Raw genomic sequence first — 26,714 nt, 5'->3', positions numbered from 1 at the left:
AACAACAGATTCAAACTGACGTGAAAAGGGTTGAATGATCCCTCTCCGACTCGCACAGCTGCTGGGATGTGCCCGTCTACAATATCAATTTCTCAGCAGTTAACGATAGCCCATCAATCCAGACAAAAATCACTGGTAAACTGAGTCTATCTTCTCAGACTGGATTCAGCTACAAATGTATCTGTGAGTGCGTGGGAATATATGATCGGTTATGATTGGGTCAAATTACCATGAGCTACTTGACATTACTGCAATTTCGATTCTTGCTTTGCTAAATGATTTCACCCATTGTTCGAAACAGGACAACTTTCACGTTTACACGGAACATGAAACACACCGGACTACAGGGAAAATGCACAAAGCTGAGCAGGCCGTGTCCCAAATCATACCGTGCAGCATAGTTTCAGTCACTGTGTCTGTTTTGCAGAATAAGGTTCCCAAAGAATGTTCCACCCTAAAACCGGAGGTAGCATTACAATCCGAGAACGACAGATTACATTGTGAGGAAGGTCTGACCTCGGGGCCGGTTCGAGATGTCACTTTCCTTGCCTTTTACCTTAACCGTGCAATTTGCTGCAGAGATTATCCCACCTGGACATGAGCCTCATCGATACCAAAAGAGTTGGAAACCTGTGTGTGAATCGATGAAAAAGCGCGACTCAATAAAGTTTAACAAGTTCCATGGTGCTTTTTAGAAATGCAGTTTCTGTTCACCTCAATCCAAAAGGCAGTTTCTGAACATAGTAACAGAAGTCAGAAGGTAATTACCTCACCCCACCCCCACTCCGGAAGAGGTGCTAACTGCCCTTGATTGCTTTTTGTTCACGATGTGAAGAGCTCTCACGCCTGAGTCACCGTCACGTCTCTGGTTGCTGAGTGAATCACAAAGAAGGACGTTCTCCAGAGCTGCAACTGCCTCACTTCCCCACTCGCCCTCCCCGTTTCCATTTTCCTGCTCGTCAGTGATGTAAAGAAAACCAAATGGATGCGATGTCATTCTGTCGCCTCTCTGTCGATTCCTCCGTTTCAGTTCCAACGTGGCTTAGATCTCGGGGCGCACCTTAATACTAGCGACGCTATGAAAGCACAGGTCCAGAGGTTCCTCTGAGAGTGTAATTTTTTTCATTGCTGTTGCTGATTGAATGAGCCACTAACGTGCGAACTGCTCCAAAACATGATTCAGGACCTCTGGTGCCAATTCTCGCACGTTGAATAACGACAGACACCTTCCAAATGAGGTCTTTCAGAGACGACTTTGGGATACATTTGACAGACAGACTAGTTGAGGAATCCGTGGTGCACTGTGACACCAGCACATCAGCTTCTTCCCTGTCTTTGAACCGGGCCGCCTGCGCAAGGAATGCGAATGCGGTAATGCTTTTCGTGGAAGGATCAGAAGGGGGTAACGACACTCTCAAACAGAATGGCATATGATAGGAAACAGGTTGGAGAAAAACTTTACAATGCTTTGCACAGTAATTAAATGGAATTGCATTGCACTACGAGAGAAGATTTGTTCAAGCAAACTCGAAAGCAGGTTTGCAGATGGGAAAGCAAGCAAGAAAGCACCGTTCTTGTCGATGTCAAAGGCTGCGGTTGAAGAGCAAAGCAGTTTCTGCCCAGTTTCGAACTGGGGACCTTTCGCGTGTAAGGCGAACGTGATGACCACTACACTACAGAAACAAGCCTCGGTCGCCCCCGCTGCAGCTCAGTGGCATCCAGCACTGAAAGTTGAAGCCATTCTACCTTTCACCTTTCTGTTTCCGTTAGCTCGTTGTTTAATGGGACTTGTTTAATTTTGGCGATGTGGTGAGCATGGACGAGATACACCGAAGTGTCTGTTTCCACGCGGTGTACCCCAATAACGTTGTGTTGCTTACACCTGCTTTAAAGAATTACGTTTTTGCGGAGCTTACCGTCGCAGTCTGTGGCAAAATCATTTAGTCTGTTCGACTGCTCACGGGAAAGGTAGCATTGTGAAACACTGCAGAAACGTACGACTTCCTTACTTTTGCTCCGACTGACCATACTCCGTGAAAGTTTCCCAGATTCTCAGCTGGAAGTTACCTCAGAAACCCTGTTAATTCGTAATGTATTGAGCGAATCGCAAAACAGAAAGCATTTAACACGGAACACAAACAAAACTGGAAAACCAAATGCATTTTCAGACACAGCGAGCATGAATGCTAAATGTGAGACAGTCCGGGGGCATGAGCCATACAGTAATCACACAACTAACAACAGGGCAATTCCAAACTACTCTTTCAAACATACTGGAGCCTGAGTGCACCACCACTTCCCAGACAATGCTGCAAAGAGACAAAGAAAGAACATAATAAGAATGGGCCATAAAAAGTGAATTTCACCAATCACAGTCTCGATTAGATTACCTTTCCCTTCCGATGTCTCCAGGACGGAAATGACTGAAGTGGGAGAAATTCAATAACATATGACATCGAAATACATTGGAACGATTTTCTCATTGGCCAGAAAACCAAATAACGACGAGTCGAGTCACCGTAGGACTCTGTTTCGCAACAACGATGAAATAACAGTCTCCATTCGGTTCCAGTAAAAGCTCAACTTGCCTGGAACAGAAAGCAACAGTAGAGCTGCTGGCGATTTTCCGTGCGGGAAGCGAACACGATCACGACAGCACAGACACTTTGGAAAATTCGGCACTTTTCCACACCGCAGTCAATTCCCCGGGAAGCAAACTCATTTTTCTTCTGTTTTAAACAGAAATGAGGCAGGGATTGAAGCAGCATTTAAACCAGCTGTTCCGTTGGAGCTGTTCAGCAGAAATGGCCGCGGTGGAATTCGAACCCACGCCTCTATCGAGTCTGGAGCCTTAATCCAGCGCCTTAGACCGCTCGGCCACACTACCAGCACGCCCGCGAGTCCATTTTCTTGCACTTCCAATTGTGTTCCTGCATAACAACAGATTCAAACTGACGTGAAAAGGGTTGAATGATCCCTCTCCGACTCGCACAGCTGCTGGGATGTGCCCGTCTACAATATCAATTTCTCAGCAGTTAACGATAGCCCATCAATCCAGACAAAAATCACTGGTAAACTGAGTCTATCTTCTCAGACTGGATTCAGCTACAAATGTATCTGTGAGTGCGTGGGAATATATGATCGGTTATGATTGGGTCAAATTACCATGAGCTACTTGACATTACTGCAATTTCGATTCTTGCTTTGCTAAATGATTTCACCCATTGCTCGAAACAGGACAACTTTCACGTTTACACGGAACATGAAACACACCGGACTACAGGGAAAATGCACAAAGCTGAGCAGGCCGTGTCCCAAATCATACCGTGCAGCATAGTTTCAGTCACTGTGTCTGTTTTGCAGAATAAGGTTCCCAAAGAATGTTCCACCCTAAAACCGGAGGTAGCATTACAATCCGAGAACGACAGATTACATTGTGAGGAAGGTCTGACCTCGGGGCCGGTTCGAGATGTCACTTTCCTTGCCTTTTACCTTAACCGTGCAATTTGCTGCAGAGATTATCACACCTGGACATGAGCCTCATCGATACCAAAAGAGTTGGAAACCTGTGTGTGAATCGATGAAAAAGCGCGACTCAATAAAGTTTAACAAGTTCCATGGTGCTTTTTAGAAATGCAGTTTCTGTTCACCTCAATCCAAAAGGCAGTTTCTGAACATAGTAACAGAAGTCAGAAGGTAATTACCTCACCCCACCCCCACTCCGGAAGAGGTGCTAACTGCCCTTGATTGCTTTTTGTTCACGATGTGAAGAGCTCTCACGCCTGAGTCACCGTCACGTCTCTGGTTGCTGAGTGAATCACAAAGAAGGACGTTCTCCAGAGCTGCAACTGCCTCACTTCCCCACTCGCCCTCCCCGTTTCCATTTTCCTGCTCGTCAGTGATGTAAAGAAAACCAAATGGATGCGATGTCATTCTGTCGCCTCTCTGTCGATTCCTCCGTTTCAGTTCCAACGTGGCTTAGATCTCGGGGCGCACCTTAATACTAGCGACGCTATGAAAGCACAGGTCCAGAGGTTCCTCTGAGAGTGTAATTTTTTTCATTGCTGTTGCTGATTGAATGAGCCACTAACGTGCGAACTGCTCCAAAACATGATTCAGGACCTCTGGTGCCAATTCTCGCACGTTGAATAACGACAGACACCTTCCAAATGAGGTCTTTCAGAGACGACTTTGGGATACATTTGACAGACAGACTAGTTGAGGAATCCGTGGTGCACTGTGACACCAGCACATCAGCTTCTTCCCTGTCTTTGAACCGGGCCGCCTGCGCAAGGAATGCGAATGCGGTAATGCTTTTCGTGGAAGGATCAGAAGGGGGTAACGACACTCTCAAACAGAATGGCATATGATAGGAAACAGGTTGGAGAAAAACTTTACAATGCTTTGCACAGTAATTAAATGGAATTGCATTGCACTACGAGAGAAGATTTGTTCAAGCAAACTCGAAAGCAGGTTTGCAGATGGGAAAGCAAGCAAGAAAGCTCCGTTCTTGTCGATGTCAAAGGCTGCGGTTGAAGAGCAGAGCAGTTTCTGCCCAGTTTCGAACTGGGGACCTTTCGCGTGTAAGGCGAACGTGATGACCACTACACTACAGAAACAAGCCTCGGTCGCCCCCGCTGCAGCTCAGTGGCATCCAGCACTGAAAGTTGAAGCCATTCTACCTTTCACCTTTCTGTTTCCGTTAGCTCGTTGTTTAATGGGACTTGTTTAATTTTGGCGATGTGGTGAGCATGGACGAGATACACCGAAGTGTCTGTTTCCACGCGGTGTACCCCAATAACGTTGTGTTGCTTACACCTGCTTTAAAGAATTACGTTTTTGCGGAGCTTACCGTCGCAGTCTGTGGCAAAATCATTTAGTCTGTTCGACTGCTCACGGGAAAGGTAGCATTGTGAAACACTGCAGAAACGTACGACTTCCTTACTTTTGCTCCGACTGACCATACTCCGTGAAAGTTTCCCAGATTCTCAGCTGGAAGTTACCTCAGAAACCCTGTTAATTCGTAATGTATTGAGCGAATCGCAAAACAGAAAGCATTTAACACGGAACACAAACAAAACTGGAAAACCAAATGCATTTTCAGACACAGCGAGCATGAATGCTAAATGTGAGACAGTCCGGGGGCATGAGCCATACAGTAATCACACAACTAACAACAGGGCAATTCCAAACTACTCTTTCAAACATACTGGAGCCTGAGTGCACCACCACTTCCCAGACAATGCTGCAAAGAGACAAAGAAAGAACATAATAAGAATGGGCCATAAAAAGTGAATTTCACCAATCACAGTCTCGATTAGATTACCTTTCCCTTCCGATGTCTCCAGGACGGAAATGACTGAAGTGGGAGAAATTCAATAACATATGACATCGAAATACATTGGAACGATTTTCTCATTGGCCAGAAAACCAAATAACGACGAGTCGAGTCACCGTAGGACTCTGTTTCGCAACAACGATGAAATAACAGTCTCCATTCGGTTCCAGTAAAAGCTCAACTTGCCTGGAACAGAAAGCAACAGTAGAGCTGCTGGCGATTTTCCGTGCGGGAAGCGAACACGATCACGACAGCACAGACACTTTGGAAAATTCGGCACTTTTCCACACCGCAGTCAATTCCCCGGGAAGCAAACTCATTTTCCTTCTGTTTTAAACAGAAATGAGGCAGGGATTGAAGCAGCATTTAAACCAGCTGTTCCGTTGGAGCTGTTCAGCAGAAATGGCAGCGGTGGGATTCGAACCCACGCCTCTATCGAGTCTGGAGCCTTAATCCAGCGCCTTAGACCGCTCGGCCACACTACCAGCACGCCCGCGAGTCCATTTTCTTGCACTTCCAATTGTGTTCCTGCATAACAACAGATTCAAACTGACGTGAAAAGGGTTGAATGATCCCTCTCCGACTCGCACAGCTGCTGGGATGTGCCCGTCTACAATATCAATTTCTCAGCAGTTAACGATAGCCCATCAATCCAGACAAAAATCACTGGTAAACTGAGTCTATCTTCTCAGACTGGATTCAGCTACAAATGTATCTGTGAGTGCGTGGGAATATATGATCGGTTATGATTGGGTCAAATTACCATGAGCTACTTGACATTACTGCAATTTCGATTCTTGCTTTGCTAAATGATTTCACCCATTGCTCGAAACAGGACAACTTTCACGTTTACACGGAACATGAAACACACCGGACTACAGGGAAAATGCACAAAGCTGAGCAGGCCGTGTCCCAAATCATACCGTGCAGCATAGTTTCAGTCACTGTGTCTGTTTTGCAGAATAAGGTTCCCAAAGAATGTTCCACCCTAAAACCGGAGGTAGCATTACAATCCGAGAACGACAGATTACATTGTGAGGAAGGTCTGACCTCGGGGCCGGTTCGAGATGTCACTTTCCTTGCCTTTTACCTTAACCGTGCAATTTGCTGCAGAGATTATCACACCTGGACATGAGCCTCATCGATACCAAAAGAGTTGGAAACCTGTGTGTGAATCGATGAAAAAGCGCGACTCAATAAAGTTTAACAAGTTCCATGGTGCTTTTTAGAAATGCAGTTTCTGTTCACCTCAATCCAAAAGGCAGTTTCTGAACATAGTAACAGAAGTCAGAAGGTAATTACCTCACCCCACCCCCACTCCGGAAGAGGTGCTAACTGCCCTTGATTGCTTTTTGTTCACGATGTGAAGAGCTCTCACGCCTGAGTCACCGTCACGTCTCTGGTTGCTGAGTGAATCACAAAGAAGGACGTTCTCCAGAGCTGCAACTGCCTCACTTCCCCACTCGCCCTCCCCGTTTCCATTTTCCTGCTCGTCAGTGATGTAAAGAAAACCAAATGGATGCGATGTCATTCTGTCGCCTCTCTGTCGATTCCTCCGTTTCAGTTCCAACGTGGCTTAGATCTCGGGGCGCACCTTAATACTAGCGACGCTATGAAAGCACAGGTCCAGAGGTTCCTCTGAGAGTGTAATTTTTTTCATTGCTGTTGCTGATTGAATGAGCCACTAACGTGCGAACTGCTCCAAAACATGATTCAGGACCTCTGGTGCCAATTCTCGCACGTTGAATAACGACAGACACCTTCCAAATGAGGTCTTTCAGAGACGACTTTGGGATACATTTGACAGACAGACTAGTTGAGGAATCCGTGGTGCACTGTGACACCAGCACATCAGCTTCTTCCCTGTCTTTGAACCGGGCCGCCTGCGCAAGGAATGCGAATGCGGTAATGCTTTTCGTGGAAGGATCAGAAGGGGGTAACGACACTCTCAAACAGAATGGCATATGATAGGAAACAGGTTGGAGAAAAACTTTACAATGCTTTGCACAGTAATTAAATGGAATTGCATTGCATTGCATTGCACTACGAGAGAAGATTTGTTCAAGCAAACTCGAAAGCAGGTTTGCAGATGGGAAAGCAAGCAAGAAAGCTCCGTTCTTGTCGATGTCAAAGGCTGCGGTTGAAGAGCAGAGCAGTTTCTGCCCAGTTTCGAACTGGGGACCTTTCGCGTGTAAGGCGAACGTGATGACCACTACACTACAGAAACAAGCCTCGGTCGCCCCCGCTGCAGCTCAGTGGCATCCAGCACTGAAAGTTGAAGCCATTCTACCTTTCACCTTTCTGTTTCCGTTAGCTCGTTGTTTAATGGGACTTGTTTAATTTTGGCGATGTGGTGAGCATGGACGAGATACACCGAAGTGTCTGTTTCCACGCGGTGTACCCCAATAACGTTGTGTTGCTTACACCTGCTTTAAAGAATTACGTTTTTGCGGAGCTTACCGTCGCAGTCTGTGGCAAAATCATTTAGTCTGTTCGACTGCTCACGGGAAAGGTAGCATTGTGAAACACTGCAGAAACGTACGACTTCCTTACTTTTGCTCCGACTGACCATACTCCGTGAAAGTTTCCCAGATTCTCAGCTGGAAGTTACCTCAGAAACCCTGTTAATTCGTAATGTATTGAGCGAATCGCAAAACAGAAAGCATTTAACACGGAACACAAACAAAACTGGAAAACCAAATGCATTTTCAGACACAGCGAGCATGAATGCTAAATGTGAGACAGTCCGGGGGCATGAGCCATACAGTAATCACACAACTAACAACAGGGCAATTCCAAACTACTCTTTCAAACATACTGGAGCCTGAGTGCACCACCACTTCCCAGACAATGCTGCAAAGAGACAAAGAAAGAACATAATAAGAATGGGCCATAAAAAGTGAATTTCACCAATCACAGTCTCGATTAGATTACCTTTCCCTTCCGATGTCTCCAGGACGGAAATGACTGAAGTGGGAGAAATTCAATAACATATGACATCGAAATACATTGGAACGATTTTCTCATTGGCCAGAAAACCAAATAACGACGAGTCGAGTCACCGTAGGACTCTGTTTCGCAACAACGATGAAATAACAGTCTCCATTCGGTTCCAGTAAAAGCTCAACTTGCCTGGAACAGAAAGCAACAGTAGAGCTGCTGGCGATTTTCCGTGCGGGAAGCGAACACGATCACGACAGCACAGACACTTTGGAAAATTCGGCACTTTTCCACACCGCAGTCAATTCCCCGGGAAGCAAACTCATTTTTCTTCTCTTTTAAACAGAAATGAGGCAGGGATTGAAGCAGCATTTAAACCAGCTGTTCCGTTGGAGCTGTTCAGCAGAAATGGCAGCGGTGGGATTCGAACCCACGCCTCTATCGAGTCTGGAGCCTTAATCCAGCGCCTTAGACCGCTCGGCCACACTACCAGCACGCCCGCGAGTTCATTTTCTTGCACTTCCAATTGTGTTCCTGCATAACAACAGATTCAAACTGACGTGAAAAGGGTTGAATGATCCCTTTCCGACTCGCACAGCTGCTGGGATGTGCCCGTCTACAATATCAATTTCTCAGCAGTTAACGATAGCCCATCAATCCAGACAAAAATCACTGGTAAACTGAGTCTATCTTCTCAGACTGGATTCAGCTACAAATGTATCTGTGAGTGCGTGGGAATATATGATCGGTTATGATTGGGTCAAATTACCATGAGCTACTTGACATTACTGCAATTTCGATTCTTGCTTTGCTAAATGATTTCACCCATTGCTCGAAACAGGACAACTTTCACGTTTACACGGAACATGAAACACACCGGACTACAGGGAAAATGCACAAAGCTGAGCAGGCCGTGTCCCAAATCATACCGTGCAGCATAGTTTCAGTCACTGTGTCTGTTTTGCAGAATAAGGTTCCCAAAGAATGTTCCACCCTAAAACCGGAGGTAGCATTACAATCCGAGAACGACAGATTACATTGTGAGGAAGGTCTGACCTCGGGGCCGGTTCGAGATGTCACTTTCCTTGCCTTTTACCTTAACCGTGCAATTTGCTGCAGAGATTATCCCACCTGGACATGAGCCTCATCGATACCAAAAGAGTTGGAAACCTGTGTGTGAATCGATGAAAAAGCGCGACTCAATAAAGTTTAACAAGTTCCATGGTGCTTTTTAGAAATGCAGTTTCTGTTCACCTCAATCCAAAAGGCAGTTTCTGAACATAGTAACAGAAGTCAGAAGGTAATTACCTCACCCCACCCCCACTCCGGAAGAGGTGCTAACTGCCCTTGATTGCTTTTTGTTCACGATGTGAAGAGCTCTCACGCCTGAGTCACCGTCACGTCTCTGGTTGCTGAGTGAATCACAAAGAAGGACGTTCTCCAGAGCTGCAACTGCCTCACTTCCCCACTCGCCCTCCCCGTTTCCATTTTCCTGCTCGTCAGTGATGTAAAGAAAACCAAATGGATGCGATGTCATTCTGTCGCCTCTCTGTCGATTCCTCCGTTTCAGTTCCAACGTGGCTTAGATCTCGGGGCGCACCTTAATACTAGCGACGCTATGAAAGCACAGGTCCAGAGGTTCCTCTGAGAGTGTAATTTTTTTCATTGCTGTTGCTGATTGAATGAGCCACTAACGTGCGAACTGCTCCAAAACATGATTCAGGACCTCTGGTGCCAATTCTCGCACGTTGAATAACGACAGACACCTTCCAAATGAGGTCTTTCAGAGACGACTTTGGGATACATTTGACAGACAGACTAGTTGAGGAATCCGTGGTGCACTGTGACACCAGCACATCAGCTTCTTCCCTGTCTTTGAACCGGGCCGCCTGCGCAAGGAATGCGAATGCGGTAATGCTTTTCGTGGAAGGATCAGAAGGGGGTAACGACACTCTCAAACAGAATGGCATATGATAGGAAACAGGTTGGAGAAAAACTTTACAATGCTTTGCACAGTAATTAAATGGAATTGCATTGCACTACGAGAGAAGATTTGTTCAAGCAAACTCGAAAGCAGGTTTGCAGATGGGAAAGCAAGCAAGAAAGCTCCGTTCTTGTCGATGTCAAAGGCTGCGGTTGAAGAGCAAAGCAGTTTTTGCCCAGTTTCGAACTGGGGACCTTTCGCATGTAAGGCGAACGTGATGACCACTACACTACAGAAACAAGCCTCGGTCGCACCCGCTGCAGCTCAGTGGCATCCAGCACTGAAAGTTGAAGCCATTCTCCCTTTCACCTTTCTGTTTCCGTTAGCTCGTTGTTTAATGGGACTTGTTTAATTTTGGCGATGTGGTGAGCATGGACGAGATACACCGAAGTGTCTGTTTCCACGCGGTGTACCCCAATAACGTTGTGTTGCTTACACCTGCTTTAAAGAATTACGTTTTTGCGGAGCTTACCGTCGCAGTCTGTGGCAAAATCATTTAGTCTGTTCGACTGCTCACGGGAAAGGTAGCATTGTGAAACACTGCAGAAACAGACGACTTCCTTACTTTTGCTCCGACTGACCATACTCCGTGAAAGTTTCCCAGATTCTCAGCTGGAAGTTACCTCAGAAACCCTGTTAATTCGTAATGTATTGAGCGAATCGCAAAACAGAAAGCATTTAACACGGAACACAAACAAAACTGGAAAACCAAATGCATTTTCAGACACAGCGAGCATGAATGCTAAATGTGAGACAGTCCGGGGGCATGAGCCATACAGTAATCACACAACTAACAACAGGGCAATTCCAAACTACTCTTTCAAACATACTGGAGCCTGAGTGCACCACCACTTCCCAGACAATGCTGCAAAGAGACAAAGAAAGAACATAATAAGAATGGGCCATAAAAAGTGAATTTCACCAATCACAGTCTCGATTAGATTCCCTTTCGCTTCCGATGTCTCCAGGACGGAAATGACTGAAGTGGGAGAAATTCAATAACATATGACATCGAAATACATTGGAACGATTTTCTCATTGGCCAGAAAACCAAATAACGACGAGTCGAGTCACCGTAGGACTCTGTTTCGCAACAACGATGAAATAACAGTCTCCATTCGGTTCCAGTAAAAGCTCAACTTGCCTGGAACAGAAAGCAACAGTAGAGCTGCTGGCGATTTTCCGTGCGGGAAGCGAACACGATCACGACAGCACAGACACTTTGGAAAATTCGGCACTTTTCCACACCGCAGTCAATTCCCCGGGAAGCAAACTCATTTTTCTTCTGTTTTAAAGAGAAATGAGGCAGGGATTGAAGCAGCATTTAAACCAGCTGTTCCGTTGGAGCTGTTCAGCAGAAATGGCAGCGGTGGGATTCGAACCCACGCCTCTATCGAGTCTGGAGCCTTAATCCAGCGCTTTAGACCGCTCGGCCACACTACCAGCACGCCCGCGAGTTCATTTTCTTGCACTTCCAATTGTGTTCCTGCATAACAACAGATTCAAACTGACGTGAAAAGGGTTGAATGATCCCTCTCCGACTCGCACAGCTGCTGGGATGTGCCCGTCTACAATATCAATTTCTCAGCAGTTAACGATAGCCCATCAATCCAGACAAAAATCACTGGTAAACTGAGTCTATCTTCTCAGACTGGATTCAGCTACAAATGTATCTGTGAGTGCGTGGGAATATATGATCGGTTATGATTGGGTCAAATTACCATGAGCTACTTGACATTACTGCAATTTCGATTCTTGCTTTGCTAAATGATTTCACCCATTGCTCGAAACAGGACAACTTTCACGTTTACACGGAACATGAAACACACCGGACTACAGGGAAAATGCACAAAGCTGAGCAGGCCGTGTCCCAAATCATACCGTGCAGCATAGTTTCAGTCACTGTGTCTGTTTTGCAGAATAAGGTTCCCAAAGAATGTTCCACCCTAAAACCGGAGGTAGCATTACAATCCGAGAACGACAGATTACATTGTGAGGAAGGTCTGACCTCGGGGCCGGTTCGAGATGTCACTTTCCTTGCCTTTTACCTTAACCGTGCAATTTGCTGCAGAGATTATCCCACCTGGACATGAGCCTCATCGATACCAAAAGAGTTGGAAACCTGTGTGTGAATCGATGAAAAAGCGCGACTCAATAAAGTTTAACAAGTTCCATGGTGCTTTTTAGAAATGCAGTTTCTGTTCACCTCAATCCAAAAGGCAGTTTCTGAACATAGTAACAGAAGTCAGAAGGTAATTACCTCACCCCACCCCCACTCCGGAAGAGGTGCTAACTGCCCTTGATTGCTTTTTGTTCACGATGTGAAGAGCTCTCACGCCTGAGTCACCGTCACGTCTCTGGTTGCTGAGTGAATCACAAAGAAGGACGTTCTCCAGAGCTGCATCTGCCTCACTTCCCCACTCGCCCTCCCCGTTTCCATTTTCCTGCTCGTCAGTGATGTAAAGAAAACCAAATGGATGCGATGTCATTCTGTCGCCTCTCTGTCGATTCCTCCGTTTCAGTTCCAACGTGGCTTAGATCTCGGGGCGCACCTTAATACTAGCGACGCTATGAAAGCACAGGTCCAGAGGTTCCTCTGAGAGTGTAATTTTTTTCATTGCTGTTGCTGATTGAATGAGCCACTAACGTGCGAACTGCTCCAAAACATGATTCAGGACCTCTGGTGCCAATTCTCGCACGTTGAATAACGACAGACACCTTCCAAATGAGGTCTTTCAGAGACGACTTTGGGATACATTTGACAGACAGACTAGTTGAGGAATCCGTGGTGCACTGTGACACCAGCACATCAGCTTCTTCCCTGTCTTTGAACCGGGCCGCCTGCGCAAGGAATGCGAATGCGGTAATGCTTTTCGTGGAAGGATCAGAAGGGGGTAACGACACTCTCAAACAGAATGGCATATGATAGGAAACAGGTTGGAGAAAAACTTTACAATGCTTTGCACAGTAATTAAATGGAATTGCATTGCACTACGAGAGAAGATTTGTTCAAGCAAACTCGAAAGCAGGTTTGCAGATGGGAAAGCAAGCAAGAAAGCTCCGTTCTTGTCGATGTCAAAGGCTGCGGTTGAAGAGCAAAGCAGTTTCTGCCCAGTTTCGAACTGGGGACCTTTCGCGTGTAAGGCGAACGCGATGACCACTACACTACAGAAACAAGCCTCGGTCGCCCCCGCTGCAGCTCAGTGGCATCCAGCACTGAAAGTTGAAGCCATTCTACCTTTCACCTTTCTGTTTCCGTTAGCTCGTTGTTTAATGGGACTTGTTTAATTTTGGCGATGTGGTGAGCATGGACGAGATACACCGAAGTGTCTGTTTCCACGCGGTGTACCCCAATAACGTTGTGTTGCTTACACCTGCTTTAAAGAATTACGTTTTTGCGGAGCTTACCGTCGCAGTCTGTGGCAAAATCATTTAGTCTGTTCGACTGCTCACGGGAAAGGTAGCATTGTGAAACACTGCAGAAACGTACGACTTCCTTACTTTTGCTCCGACTGACCATACTCCGTGAAAGTTTCCCAGATTCTCAGCTGGAAGTTACCTCAGAAACCCTGTTAATTCGTAATGTATTGAGCGAATCGCAAAACAGAAAGCATTTAACACGGAACACAAACAAAACTGGAAAACCAAATGCATTTTCAGACACAGCGAGCATGAATGCTAAATGTGAGACAGTCCGGGGGCATGAGCCATACAGTAATCACACAACTAACAACAGGGCAATTCCAAACTACTCTTTCAAACATACTGGAGCCTGAGTGCACCACCACTTCCCAGACAATGCTGCAAAGAGACAAAGAAAGAACATAATAAGAATGGGCCATAAAAAGTGAATTTCACCAATCACAGTCTCGATTAGATTACCTTTCCCTTCCGATGTCTCCAGGACGGAAATGACTGAAGTGGGAGAAATTCAATAACATATGACATCGAAATACATTGGAACGATTTTCTCATTGGCCAGAAAACCAAATAACGACGAGTCGAGTCACCGTAGGACTCTGTTTCGCAACAACGATGAAATAACAGTCTCCATTCGGTTCCAGTAAAAGCTCAACTTGCCTGGAACAGAAAGCAACAGTAGAGCTGCTGGCGATTTTCCGTGCGGGAAGCGAACACGATCACGACAGCACAGACACTTTGGAAAATTCGGCACTTTTCCACACCGCAGTCAATTCCCCGGGAAGCAAACTCATTTTTCTTCTCTTTTAAACAGAAATGAGGCAGGGATTGAAGCAGCATTTAAACTAGCTGTTCCGTTGGAGCTGTTCAGCAGAAATGGCAGCGGTGGGATTCGAACCCACGCCTCTATCGAGTCTGGAGCCTTAATCCAGCGCCTTAGACCGCTCGGCCACACTACCAGCACGCCCGCGAGTTCATTTTCTTGCACTTCCAATTGTGTTCCTGCATAACAACAGATTCAAACTGACGTGAAAAGGGTTGAATGATCCCTTTCCGACTCGCACAGCTGCTGGGATGTGCCCGTCTACAATATCAATTTCTCAGCAGTTAACGATAGCCCATCAATCCAGACAAAAATCACTGGTAAACTGAGTCTATCTTCTCAGACTGGATTCAGCTACAAATGTATCTGTGAGTGCGTGGGAATATATGATCGGTTATGATTGGGTCAAATTACCATGAGCTACTTGACATTACTGCAATTTCGATTCTTGCTTTGCTAAATGATTTCACCCATTGCTCGAAACAGGACAACTTTCACGTTTACACGGAACATGAAACACACCGGACTACAGGGAAAATGCACAAAGCTGAGCAGGCCGTGTCCCAAATCATACCGTGCAGCATAGTTTCAGTCACTGTGTCTGTTTTGCAGAATAAGGTTCCCAAAGAATGTTCCACCCTAAAACCGGAGGTAGCATTACAATCCGAGAACGACAGATTACATTGTGAGGAAGGTCTGACCTCGGGGCCGGTTCGAGATGTCACTTTCCTTGCCTTTTACCTTAACCGTGCAATTTGCTGCAGAGATTATCACACCTGGACATGAGCCTCATCGATACCAAAAGAGTTGGAAACCTGTGTGTGAATCGATGAAAAAGCGCGACTCAATAAAGTTTAACAAGTTCCATGGTGCTTTTTAGAAATGCAGTTTCTGTTCACCTCAATCCAAAAGGCAGTTTCTGAACATAGTAACAGAAGTCAGAAGGTAATTACCTCACCCCACCCCCACTCCGGAAGAGGTGCTAACTGCCCTTGATTGCTTTTTGTTCACGATGTGAAGAGCTCTCACGCCTGAGTCACCGTCACGTCTCTGGTTGCTGAGTGAATCACAAAGAAGGACGTTCTCCAGAGCTGCAACTGCCTCACTTCCCCACTCGCCCTCCCCGTTTCCATTTTCCTGCTCGTCAGTGATGTAAAGAAAACCAAATGGATGCGATGTCATTCTGTCGCCTCTCTGTCGATTCCTCCGTTTCAGTTCCAACGTGGCTTAGATCTCGGGGCGCACCTTAATACTAGCGACGCTATGAAAGCACAGGTCCAGAGGTTCCTCTGAGAGTGTAATTTTTTTCATTGCTGTTGCTGATTGAATGAGCCACTAACGTGCGAACTGCTCCAAAACATGATTCAGGACCTCTGGTGCCAATTCTCGCACGTTGAATAACGACAGACACCTTCCAAATGAGGTCTTTCAGAGACGACTTTGGGATACATTTGACAGACAGACTAGTTGAGGAATCCGTGGTGCACTGTGACACCAGCACATCAGCTTCTTCCCTGTCTTTGAACCGGGCCGCCTGCGCAAGGAATGCGAATGCGGTAATGCTTTTCGTGGAAGGATCAGAAGGGGGTAACGACACTCTCAAACAGAATGGCATATGATAGGAAACAGGTTGGAGAAAAACTTTACAATGCTTTGTACAGTAATTAAATGGAATTGCATTGCATTGCATTGCACTACGAGAGAAGATTTGTTCAAGCAAACTCGAAAGCAGGTTTGCAGATGGGAAAGCAAGCAAGAAAGCTCCGTTCTTGTCGATGTCAAAGGCTGCGGTTGAAGAGCAAAGCAGTTTCTGCCCAGTTTCGAACTGGGGACCTTTCGCGTGTAAGGCGAACGTGATGACCACTACACTACAGAAACAAGCCTCGGTCGCCCCCGCTGCAGCTCAGTGGCATCCAGCACTGAAAGTTGAAGCCATTCTCCCTTTCACCTTTCTGTTTCCGTTAGCTCGTTGTTTAATGGGACTTGTTTAATTTTGGCGATGTGGTGAGCATGGACGAGATACACCGAAGTGTCTGTTTCCACGCGGTGTACCCCAATAACGTTGTGTTGCTTACACCTGCTTTAAAGAATTACGTTTTTGCGGAGCTTACCGTCGCAGTCTGTGGCAAAATCATTTAGTCTGTTCGACTGCTCACGGGAAAGGTAGCATTGTGAAACACTGCAGAAACGTACGACTTCCTTACTTTTGCTCCGACTGACCATACTCCGTGAAAGTTTCCCAGATTCTCAGCTGGAAGTTACCTCAGAAACCCTGTCAATTCGTAATGTATTGAGCGAATCGCAAAACAGAAAGCATTTAACACGGAACACAAACAAAACTGGAAAACCAAATGCATTTTCAGACACAGCGAGCATGAATGCTAAATGTGAGACAGTCCGGGGGCATGAGCCATACAGTAATCACACAACTAACAACAGGGCAATTCCAAACTACTCTTTCAAACATACTGGAGCCTGAGTGCACCACCACTTCCCAGACAATGCTGCAAAGAGACAAAGAAAGAACATAATAAGAATGGGCCATAAAAAGTGAATTTCACCAATCACAGTCTCGATTAGATTACCTTTCCCTTCCGATGTCTCCAGGACGGAAATGACTGAAGTGGGAGAAATTCAATAACATATGACATCGAAATACATTGGAACGATTTTCTCATTGGCCAGAAAACCAAATAACGACGAGTCGAGTCACCGTAGGACTCTGTTTCGCAACAACGATGAAATAACAGTCTCCATTCGGTTCCAGTAAAAGCTCAACTTGCCTGGAACAGAAAGCAACAGTAGAGCTGCTGGCGATTTTCCGTGCGGGAAGCGAACACGATCACGACAGCACAGACACTTTGGAAAATTCGGCACTTTTCCACACCGCAGTCAATTCCCCGGGAAGCAAACTCATTTTTCTTCTCTTTTAAACAGAAATGAGGCAGGGATTGAAGCAGCATTTAAACCAGCTGTTCCGTTGGAGCTGTTCAGCAGAAATGGCAGCGGTGGGATTCGAACCCACGCCTCTATCGAGTCTGGAGCCTTAATCCAGCGCCTTAGACCGCTCGGCCACACTACCAGCACGCCCGCGAGTTCATTTTCTTGCACTTCCAATTGTGTTCCTGCATAACAACAGATTCAAACTGACGTGAAAAGGGTTGAATGATCCCTTTCCGACTCGCACAGCTGCTGGGATGTGCCCGTCTACAATATCAATTTCTCAGCAGTTAACGATAGCCCATCAATCCAGACAAAAATCACTGGTAAACTGAGTCTATCTTCTCAGACTGGATTCAGCTACAAATGTATCTGTGAGTGCGTGGGAATATATGATCGGTTATGATTGGGTCAAATTACCATGAGCTACTTGACATTACTGCAATTTCGATTCTTGCTTTGCTAAATGATTTCACCCATTGCTCGAAACAGGACAACTTTCACGTTTACACGGAACATGAAACACACCGGACTACAGGGAAAATGCACAAAGCTGAGCAGGCCGTGTCCCAAATCATACCGTGCAGCATAGTTTCAGTCACTGTGTCTGTTTTGCAGAATAAGGTTCCCAAAGAATGTTCCACCCTAAAACCGGAGGTAGCATTACAATCCGAGAACGACAGATTACATTGTGAGGAAGGTCTGACCTCGGGGCCGGTTCGAGATGTCACTTTCCTTGCCTTTTACCTTAACCGTGCAATTTGCTGCAGAGATTATCACACCTGGACATGAGCCTCATCGATACCAAAAGAGTTGGAAACCTGTGTGTGAATCGATGAAAAAGCGCGACTCAATAAAGTTTAACAAGTTCCATGGTGCTTTTTAGAAATGCAGTTTCTGTTCACCTCAATCCAAAAGGCAGTTTCTGAACATAGTAACAGAAGTCAGAAGGTAATTACCTCACCCCACCCCCACTCCGGAAGAGGTGCTAACTGCCCTTGATTGCTTTTTGTTCACGATGTGAAGAGCTCTCACGCCTGAGTCACCGTCACGTCTCTGGTTGCTGAGTGAATCACAAAGAAGGACGTTCTCCAGAGCTGCAACTGCCTCACTTCCCCACTCGCCCTCCCCGTTTCCATTTTCCTGCTCGTCAGTGATGTAAAGAAAACCAAATGGATGCGATGTCATTCTGTCGCCTCTCTGTCGATTCCTCCGTTTCAGTTCCAACGTGGCTTAGATCTCGGGGCGCACCTTAATACTAGCGACGCTATGAAAGCACAGGTCCAGAGGTTCCTCTGAGAGTGTAATTTTTTTCATTGCTGTTGCTGATTGAATGAGCCACTAACGTGCGAACTGCTCCAAAACATGATTCAGGACCTCTGGTGCCAATTCTCGCACGTTGAATAACGACAGACACCTTCCAAATGAGGTCTTTCAGAGACGACTTTGGGATACATTTGACAGACAGACTAGTTGAGGAATCCGTGGTGCACTGTGACACCAGCACATCAGCTTCTTCCCTGTCTTTGAACCGGGCCGCCTGCGCAAGGAATGCGAATGCGGTAATGCTTTTCGTGGAAGGATCAGAAGGGGGTAACGACACTCTCAAACAGAATGGCATATGATAGGAAACAGGTTGGAGAAAAACTTTACAATGCTTTGTACAGTAATTAAATGGAATTGCATTGCATTGCATTGCACTACGAGAGAAGATTTGTTCAAGCAAACTCGAAAGCAGGTTTGCAGATGGGAAAGCAAGCAAGAAAGCTCCGTTCTTGTCGATGTCAAAGGCTGCGGTTGAAGAGCAAAGCAGTTTCTGCCCAGTTTCGAACTGGGGACCTTTCGCGTGTAAGGCGAACGTGATGACCACTACACTACAGAAACAAGCCTCGGTCGCCCCCGCTGCAGCTCAGTGGCATCCAGCACTGAAAGTTGAAGCCATTCTCCCTTTCACCTTTCTGTTTCCGTTAGCTCGTTGTTTAATGGGACTTGTTTAATTTTGGCGATGTGGTGAGCATGGACGAGATACACCGAAGTGTCTGTTTCCACGCGGTGTACCCCAATAACGTTGTGTTGCTTACACCTGCTTTAAAGAATTACGTTTTTGCGGAGCTTACCGTCGCAGTCTGTGGCAAAATCATTTAGTCTGTTCGACTGCTCACGGGAAAGGTAGCATTGTGAAACACTGCAGAAACGTACGACTTCCTTACTTTTGCTCCGACTGACCATACTCCGTGAAAGTTTCCCAGATTCTCAGCTGGAAGTTACCTCAGAAACCCTGTCAATTCGTAATGTATTGAGCGAATCGCAAAACAGAAAGCATTTAACACGGAACACAAACAAAACTGGAAAACCAAATGCATTTTCAGACACAGCGAGCATGAATGCTAAATGTGAGACAGTCCGGGGGCATGAGCCATACAGTAATCACACAACTAACAACAGGGCAATTCCAAACTACTCTTTCAAACATACTGGAGCCTGAGTGCACCACCACTTCCCAGACAATGCTGCAAAGAGACAAAGAAAGAACATAATAAGAATGGGCCATAAAAAGTGAATTTCACCAATCACAGTCTCGATTAGATTACCTTTCCCTTCCGATGTCTCCAGGACGGAAATGACTGAAGTGGGAGAAATTCAATAACATATGACATCGAAATACATTGGAACGATTTTCTCATTGGCCAGAAAACCAAATAACGACGAGTCGAGTCACCGTAGGACTCTGTTTCGCAACAACGATGAAATAACAGTCTCCAATCGGTTCCAGTAAAAGCTCAACTTGCCTGGAACAGAAAGCAACAGTAGAGCTGCTGGCGATTTTCCGTGCGGGAAGCGAACACGATCACGACAGCACAGACACTTTGGAAAATTCGGCACTTTTCCACACCGCAGTCAATTCCCCGGGAAGCAAACTCATTTTTCTTCTCTTTTAAAGAGAAATGAGGCAGGGATTGAAGCAGCATTTAAACCAGCTGTTCCGTTGGAGCTGTTCAGCAGAAATGGCAGCGGTGGGATTCGAACCCACGCCTCTATCGAGTCTGGAGCCTTAATCCAGCGCCTTAGACCGCTCGGCCACACTACCAGCACGCCCGCGAGTTCATTTTCTTGCACTTCCAATTGTGTTCCTGCATAACAACAGATTCAAACTGACGTGAAAAGGGTTGAATGATCCCTCTCCGACTCGCACAGCTGCTGGGATGTGCCCGTCTACAATATCAATTTCTCAGCAGTTAACGATAGCCCATCAATCCAGACAAAAATCACTGGTAAACTGAGTCTATCTTCTCAGACTGGATTCAGCTACAAATGTATCTGTGAGTGCGTGGGAATATATGATCGGTTATGATTGGGTCAAATTACCATGAGCTACTTGACATTACTGCAATTTCGATTCTTGCTTTGCTAAATGATTTCACCCATTGTTCGAAACAGGACAACTTTCACGTTTACACGGAACATGAAACACACCGGACTACAGGGAAAATGCACAAAGCTGAGCAGGCCGTGTCCCAAATCATACCGTGCAGCATAGTTTCAGTCACTGTGTCTGTTTTGCAGAATAAGGTTCCCAAAGAATGTTCCACCCTAAAACCGGAGGTAGCATTACAATCCGAGAACGACAGATTACATTGTGAGGAAGGTCTGACCTCGGGGCCGGTTCGAGATGTCACTTTCCTTGCCTTTTACCTTAACCGTGCAATTTGCTGCAGAGATTATCCCACCTGGACATGAGCCTCATCGATACCAAAAGAGTTGGAAACCTGTGTGTGAATCGATGAAAAAGCGCGACTCAATAAAGTTTAACAAGTTCCATGGTGCTTTTTAGAAATGCAGTTTCTGTTCACCTCAATCCAAAAGGCAGTTTCTGAACATAGTAACAGAAGTCAGAAGGTAATTACCTCACCCCACCCCCACTCCGGAAGAGGTGCTAACTGCCCTTGATTGCTTTTTGTTCACGATGTGAAGAGCTCTCACGCCTGAGTCACCGTCACGTCTCTGGTTGCTGAGTGAATCACAAAGAAGGACGTTCTCCAGAGCTGCATCTGCCTCACTTCCCCACTCGCCCTCCCCGTTTCCATTTTCCTGCTCGTCAGTGATGTAAAGAAAACCAAATGGATGCGATGTCATTCTGTCGCCTCTCTGTCGATTCCTCCGTTTCAGTTCCAACGTGGCTTAGATCTCGGGGCGCACCTTAATACTAGCGACGCTATGAAAGCACAGGTCCAGAGGTTCCTCTGAGAGTGTAATTTTTTTCATTGCTGTTGCTGATTGAATGAGCCACTAACGTGCGAACTGCTCCAAAACATGATTCAGGACCTCTGGTGCCAATTCTCGCACGTTGAATAACGACAGACACCTTCCAAATGAGGTCTTTCAGAGACGACTTTGGGATACATTTGACAGACAGACTAGTTGAGGAATCCGTGGTGCACTGTGACACCAGCACATCAGCTTCTTCCCTGTCTTTGAACCGGGCCGCCTGCGCAAGGAATGCGAATGCGGTAATGCTTTTCGTGGAAGGATCAGAAGGGGGTAACGACACTCTCAAACAGAATGGCATATGATAGGAAACAGGTTGGAGAAAAACTTTACAATGCTTTGCACAGTAATTAAATGGAATTGCATTGCACTACGAGAGAAGATTTGTTCAAGCAAACTCGAAAGCAGGTTTGCAGATGGGAAAGCAAGCAAGAAAGCTCCGTTCTTGTCGATGTCAAAGGCTGCGGTTGAAGAGCAAAGCAGTTTCTGCCCAGTTTCGAACTGGGGACCTTTCGCGTGTAAGGCGAACGCGATGACCACTACACTACAGAAACAAGCCTCGGTCGCCCCCGCTGCAGCTCAGTGGCATCCAGCACTGAAAGTTGAAGCCATTCTACCTTTCACCTTTCTGTTTCCGTTAGCTCGTTGTTTAATGGGACTTGTTTAATTTTGGCGATGTGGTGAGCATGGACGAGATACACCGAAGTGTCTGTTTCCACGCGGTGTACCCCAATAACGTTGTGTTGCTTACACCTGCTTTAAAGAATTACGTTTTTGCGGAGCTTACCGTCGCAGTCTGTGGCAAAATCATTTAGTCTGTTCGACTGCTCACGGGAAAGGTAGCATTGTGAAACACTGCAGAAACGTACGACTTCCTTACTTTTGCTCCGACTGACCATACTCCGTGAAAGTTTCCCAGATTCTCAGCTGGAAGTTACCTCAGAAACCCTGTTAATTCGTAATGTATTGAGCGAATCGCAAAACAGAAAGCATTTAACACGGAACACAAACAAAACTGGAAAACCAAATGCATTTTCAGACACAGCGAGCATGAATGCTAAATGTGAGACAGTCCGGGGGCATGAGCCATACAGTAATCACACAACTAACAACAGGGCAATTCCAAACTACTCTTTCAAACATACTGGAGCCTGAGTGCACCACCACTTCCCAGACAATGCTGCAAAGAGACAAAGAAAGAACATAATAAGAATGGGCCATAAAAAGTGAATTTCACCAATCACAGTCTCGATTAGATTACCTTTCCCTTCCGATGTCTCCAGGACGGAAATGACTGAAGTGGGAGAAATTCAATAACATATGACATCGAAATACATTGGAACGATTTTCTCATTGGCCAGAAAACCAAATAACGACGAGTCGAGTCACCGTAGGACTCTGTTTCGCAACAACGATGAAATAACAGTCTCCATTCGGTTCCAGTAAAAGCTCAACTTGCCTGGAACAGAAAGCAACAGTAGAGCTGCTGGCGATTTTCCGTGCGGGAAGCGAACACGATCACGACAGCACAGACACTTTGGAAAATTCGGCACTTTTCCACACCGCAGTCAATTCCCCGGGAAGCAAACTCATTTTTCTTCTCTTTTAAACAGAAATGAGGCAGGGATTGAAGCAGCATTTAAACCAGCTGTTCCGTTGGAGCTGTTCAGCAGAAATGGCAGCGGTGGGATTCGAACCCACGCCTCTATCGAGTCTGGAGCCTTAATCCAGCGCCTTAGACCGCTCGGCCACACTACCAGCACGCCCGCGAGTTCATTTTCTTGCACTTCCAATTGTGTTCCTGCATAACAACAGATTCAAACTGACGTGAAAAGGGTTGAATGATCCCTTTCCGACTCGCACAGCTGCTGGGATGTGCCCGTCTACAATATCAATTTCTCAGCAGTTAACGATAGCCCATCAATCCAGACAAAAATCACTGGTAAACTGAGTCTATCTTCTCAGACTGGATTCAGCTACAAATGTATCTGTGAGTGCGTGGGAATATATGATCGGTTATGATTGGGTCAAATTACCATGAGCTACTTGACATTACTGCAATTTCGATTCTTGCTTTGCTAAATGATTTCACCCATTGCTCGAAACAGGACAACTTTCACGTTTACACGGAACATGAAACACACCGGACTACAGGGAAAATGCACAAAGCTGAGCAGGCCGTGTCCCAAATCATACCGTGCAGCATAGTTTCAGTCACTGTGTCTGTTTTGCAGAATAAGGTTCCCAAAGAATGTTCCACCCTAAAACCGGAGGTAGCATTACAATCCGAGAACGACAGATTACATTGTGAGGAAGGTCTGACCTCGGGGCCGGTTCGAGATGTCACTTTCCTTGCCTTTTACCTTAACCGTGCAATTTGCTGCAGAGATTATCACACCTGGACATGAGCCTCATCGATACCAAAAGAGTTGGAAACCTGTGTGTGAATCGATGAAAAAGCGCGACTCAATAAAGTTTAACAAGTTCCATGGTGCTTTTTAGAAATGCAGTTTCTGTTCACCTCAATCCAAAAGGCAGTTTCTGAACATAGTAACAGAAGTCAGAAGGTAATTACCTCACCCCACCCCCACTCCGGAAGAGGTGCTAACTGCCCTTGATTGCTTTTTGTTCACGATGTGAAGAGCTCTCACGCCTGAGTCACCGTCACGTCTCTGGTTGCTGAGTGAATCACAAAGAAGGACGTTCTCCAGAGCTGCAACTGCCTCACTTCCCCACTCGCCCTCCCCGTTTCCATTTTCCTGCTCGTCAGTGATGTAAAGAAAACCAAATGGATGCGATGTCATTCTGTCGCCTCTCTGTCGATTCCTCCGTTTCAGTTCCAACGTGGCTTAGATCTCGGGGCGCACCTTAATACTAGCGACGCTATGAAAGCACAGGTCCAGAGGTTCCTCTGAGAGTGTAATTTTTTTCATTGCTGTTGCTGATTGAATGAGCCACTAACGTGCGAACTGCTCCAAAACATGATTCAGGACCTCTGGTGCCAATTCTCGCACGTTGAATAACGACAGACACCTTCCAAATGAGGTCTTTCAGAGACGACTTTGGGATACATTTGACAGACAGACTAGTTGAGGAATCCGTGGTGCACTGTGACACCAGCACATCAGCTTCTTCCCTGTCTTTGAACCGGGCCGCCTGCGCAAGGAATGCGAATGCGGTAATGCTTTTCGTGGAAGGATCAGAAGGGGGTAACGACACTCTCAAACAGAATGGCATATGATAGGAAACAGGTTGGAGAAAAACTTTACAATGCTTTGTACAGTAATTAAATGGAATTGCATTGCATTGCATTGCACTACGAGAGAAGATTTGTTCAAGCAAACTCGAAAGCAGGTTTGCAGATGGGAAAGCAAGCAAGAAAGCTCCGTTCTTGTCGATGTCAAAGGCTGCGGTTGAAGAGCAAAGCAGTTTCTGCCCAGTTTCGAACTGGGGACCTTTCGCGTGTAAGGCGAACGTGATGACCACTACACTACAGAAACAAGCCTCGGTCGCCCCCGCTGCAGCTCAGTGGCATCCAGCACTGAAAGTTGAAGCCATTCTCCCTTTCACCTTTCTGTTTCCGTTAGCTCGTTGTTTAATGGGACTTGTTTAATTTTGGCGATGTGGTGAGCATGGACGAGATACACCGAAGTGTCTGTTTCCACGCGGTGTACCCCAATAACGTTGTGTTGCTTACACCTGCTTTAAAGAATTACGTTTTTGCGGAGCTTACCGTCGCAGTCTGTGGCAAAATCATTTAGTCTGTTCGACTGCTCACGGGAAAGGTAGCATTGTGAAACACTGCAGAAACGTACGACTTCCTTACTTTTGCTCCGACTGACCATACTCCGTGAAAGTTTCCCAGATTCTCAGCTGGAAGTTACCTCAGAAACCCTGTCAATTCGTAATGTATTGAGCGAATCGCAAAACAGAAAGCATTTAACACGGAACACAAACAAAACTGGAAAACCAAATGCATTTTCAGACACAGCGAGCATGAATGCTAAATGTGAGACAGTCCGGGGGCATGAGCCATACAGTAATCACACAACTAACAACAGGGCAATTCCAAACTACTCTTTCAAACATACTGGAGCCTGAGTGCACCACCACTTCCCAGACAATGCTGCAAAGAGACAAAGAAAGAACATAATAAGAATGGGCCATAAAAAGTGAATTTCACCAATCACAGTCTCGATTAGATTACCTTTCCCTTCCGATGTCTCCAGGACGGAAATGACTGAAGTGGGAGAAATTCAATAACATATGACATCGAAATACATTGGAACGATTTTCTCATTGGCCAGAAAACCAAATAACGACGAGTCGAGTCACCGTAGGACTCTGTTTCGCAACAACGATGAAATAACAGTCTCCATTCGGTTCCAGTAAAAGCTCAACTTGCCTGGAACAGAAAGCAACAGTAGAGCTGCTGGCGATTTTCCGTGCGGGAAGCGAACACGATCACGACAGCACAGACACTTTGGAAAATTCGGCACTTTTCCACACCGCAGTCAATTCCCCGGGAAGCAAACTCATTTTTCTTCTCTTTTAAACAGAAATGAGGCAGGGATTGAAGCAGCATTTAAACCAGCTGTTCCGTTGGAGCTGTTCAGCAGAAATGGCAGCGGTGGGATTCGAACCCACGCCTCTATCGAGTCTGGAGCCTTAATCCAGCGCCTTAGACCGCTCGGCCACACTACCAGCACGCCCGCGAGTTCATTTTCTTGCACTTCCAATTGTGTTCCTGCATAACAACAGATTCAAACTGACGTGAAAAGGGTTGAATGATCCCTTTCCGACTCGCACAGCTGCTGGGATGTGCCCGTCTACAATATCAATTTCTCAGCAGTTAACGATAGCCCATCAATCCAGACAAAAATCACTGGTAAACTGAGTCTATCTTCTCAGACTGGATTCAGCTACAAATGTATCTGTGAGTGCGTGGGAATATATGATCGGTTATGATTGGGTCAAATTACCATGAGCTACTTGACATTACT

The 26,714-nt window shown here is 46.1% G+C and overlaps 16 non-coding genes across 16 annotated transcripts; all 16 read right to left on the bottom strand.

The window, feature by feature from the left end:
• Nucleotides 1-1,610: 1,610 nt before the first annotated feature.
• On the bottom strand, nt 1,611-1,683 carry trnav-uac (transfer RNA valine (anticodon UAC)). The gene has a single exon. It is a non-coding gene; the product is annotated as a tRNA-Val (tRNA).
• A 2,863-nt stretch (nt 1,684-4,546) lies between these two features.
• trnav-uac (transfer RNA valine (anticodon UAC)) lies at nt 4,547-4,619 on the bottom strand. The gene has a single exon. It is a non-coding gene; the product is annotated as a tRNA-Val (tRNA).
• A 1,122-nt stretch (nt 4,620-5,741) lies between these two features.
• On the bottom strand, nt 5,742-5,823 carry trnal-aag (transfer RNA leucine (anticodon AAG)). The gene has a single exon. It is a non-coding gene; the product is annotated as a tRNA-Leu (tRNA).
• Nucleotides 5,824-7,492: 1,669 nt separating this feature from the next.
• trnav-uac (transfer RNA valine (anticodon UAC)) lies at nt 7,493-7,565 on the bottom strand. The gene has a single exon. It is a non-coding gene; the product is annotated as a tRNA-Val (tRNA).
• A 1,122-nt stretch (nt 7,566-8,687) lies between these two features.
• Nucleotides 8,688-8,769, bottom strand: trnal-aag (transfer RNA leucine (anticodon AAG)). The gene has a single exon. It is a non-coding gene; the product is annotated as a tRNA-Leu (tRNA).
• Nucleotides 8,770-11,623: 2,854 nt separating this feature from the next.
• trnal-aag (transfer RNA leucine (anticodon AAG)) lies at nt 11,624-11,705 on the bottom strand. The gene has a single exon. It is a non-coding gene; the product is annotated as a tRNA-Leu (tRNA).
• Nucleotides 11,706-13,364: 1,659 nt separating this feature from the next.
• On the bottom strand, nt 13,365-13,437 carry trnav-uac (transfer RNA valine (anticodon UAC)). The gene has a single exon. It is a non-coding gene; the product is annotated as a tRNA-Val (tRNA).
• Nucleotides 13,438-14,559: 1,122 nt separating this feature from the next.
• Nucleotides 14,560-14,641, bottom strand: trnal-aag (transfer RNA leucine (anticodon AAG)). Its single transcript has one exon. It is a non-coding gene; the product is annotated as a tRNA-Leu (tRNA).
• A 1,669-nt stretch (nt 14,642-16,310) lies between these two features.
• On the bottom strand, nt 16,311-16,383 carry trnav-uac (transfer RNA valine (anticodon UAC)). Its single transcript has one exon. It is a non-coding gene; the product is annotated as a tRNA-Val (tRNA).
• Nucleotides 16,384-17,505: 1,122 nt separating this feature from the next.
• Nucleotides 17,506-17,587, bottom strand: trnal-aag (transfer RNA leucine (anticodon AAG)). The gene has a single exon. It is a non-coding gene; the product is annotated as a tRNA-Leu (tRNA).
• A 1,669-nt stretch (nt 17,588-19,256) lies between these two features.
• trnav-uac (transfer RNA valine (anticodon UAC)) lies at nt 19,257-19,329 on the bottom strand. The gene has a single exon. It is a non-coding gene; the product is annotated as a tRNA-Val (tRNA).
• A 1,122-nt stretch (nt 19,330-20,451) lies between these two features.
• Nucleotides 20,452-20,533, bottom strand: trnal-aag (transfer RNA leucine (anticodon AAG)). Its single transcript has one exon. It is a non-coding gene; the product is annotated as a tRNA-Leu (tRNA).
• A 1,659-nt stretch (nt 20,534-22,192) lies between these two features.
• Nucleotides 22,193-22,265, bottom strand: trnav-uac (transfer RNA valine (anticodon UAC)). Its single transcript has one exon. It is a non-coding gene; the product is annotated as a tRNA-Val (tRNA).
• A 1,122-nt stretch (nt 22,266-23,387) lies between these two features.
• Nucleotides 23,388-23,469, bottom strand: trnal-aag (transfer RNA leucine (anticodon AAG)). The gene has a single exon. It is a non-coding gene; the product is annotated as a tRNA-Leu (tRNA).
• A 1,669-nt stretch (nt 23,470-25,138) lies between these two features.
• trnav-uac (transfer RNA valine (anticodon UAC)) lies at nt 25,139-25,211 on the bottom strand. Its single transcript has one exon. It is a non-coding gene; the product is annotated as a tRNA-Val (tRNA).
• A 1,122-nt stretch (nt 25,212-26,333) lies between these two features.
• Nucleotides 26,334-26,415, bottom strand: trnal-aag (transfer RNA leucine (anticodon AAG)). Its single transcript has one exon. It is a non-coding gene; the product is annotated as a tRNA-Leu (tRNA).
• Between the last annotated feature and the right edge of the window lie 299 nt (nt 26,416-26,714).

Source organism: Chiloscyllium punctatum, chromosome 18, assembly GCF_047496795.1.
Source record: "Chiloscyllium punctatum isolate Juve2018m chromosome 18, sChiPun1.3, whole genome shotgun sequence".
NCBI lineage: Eukaryota > Metazoa > Chordata > Chondrichthyes > Orectolobiformes > Hemiscylliidae > Chiloscyllium > Chiloscyllium punctatum.
This window is presented reverse-complemented; position numbering and strand designations above follow the sequence as displayed.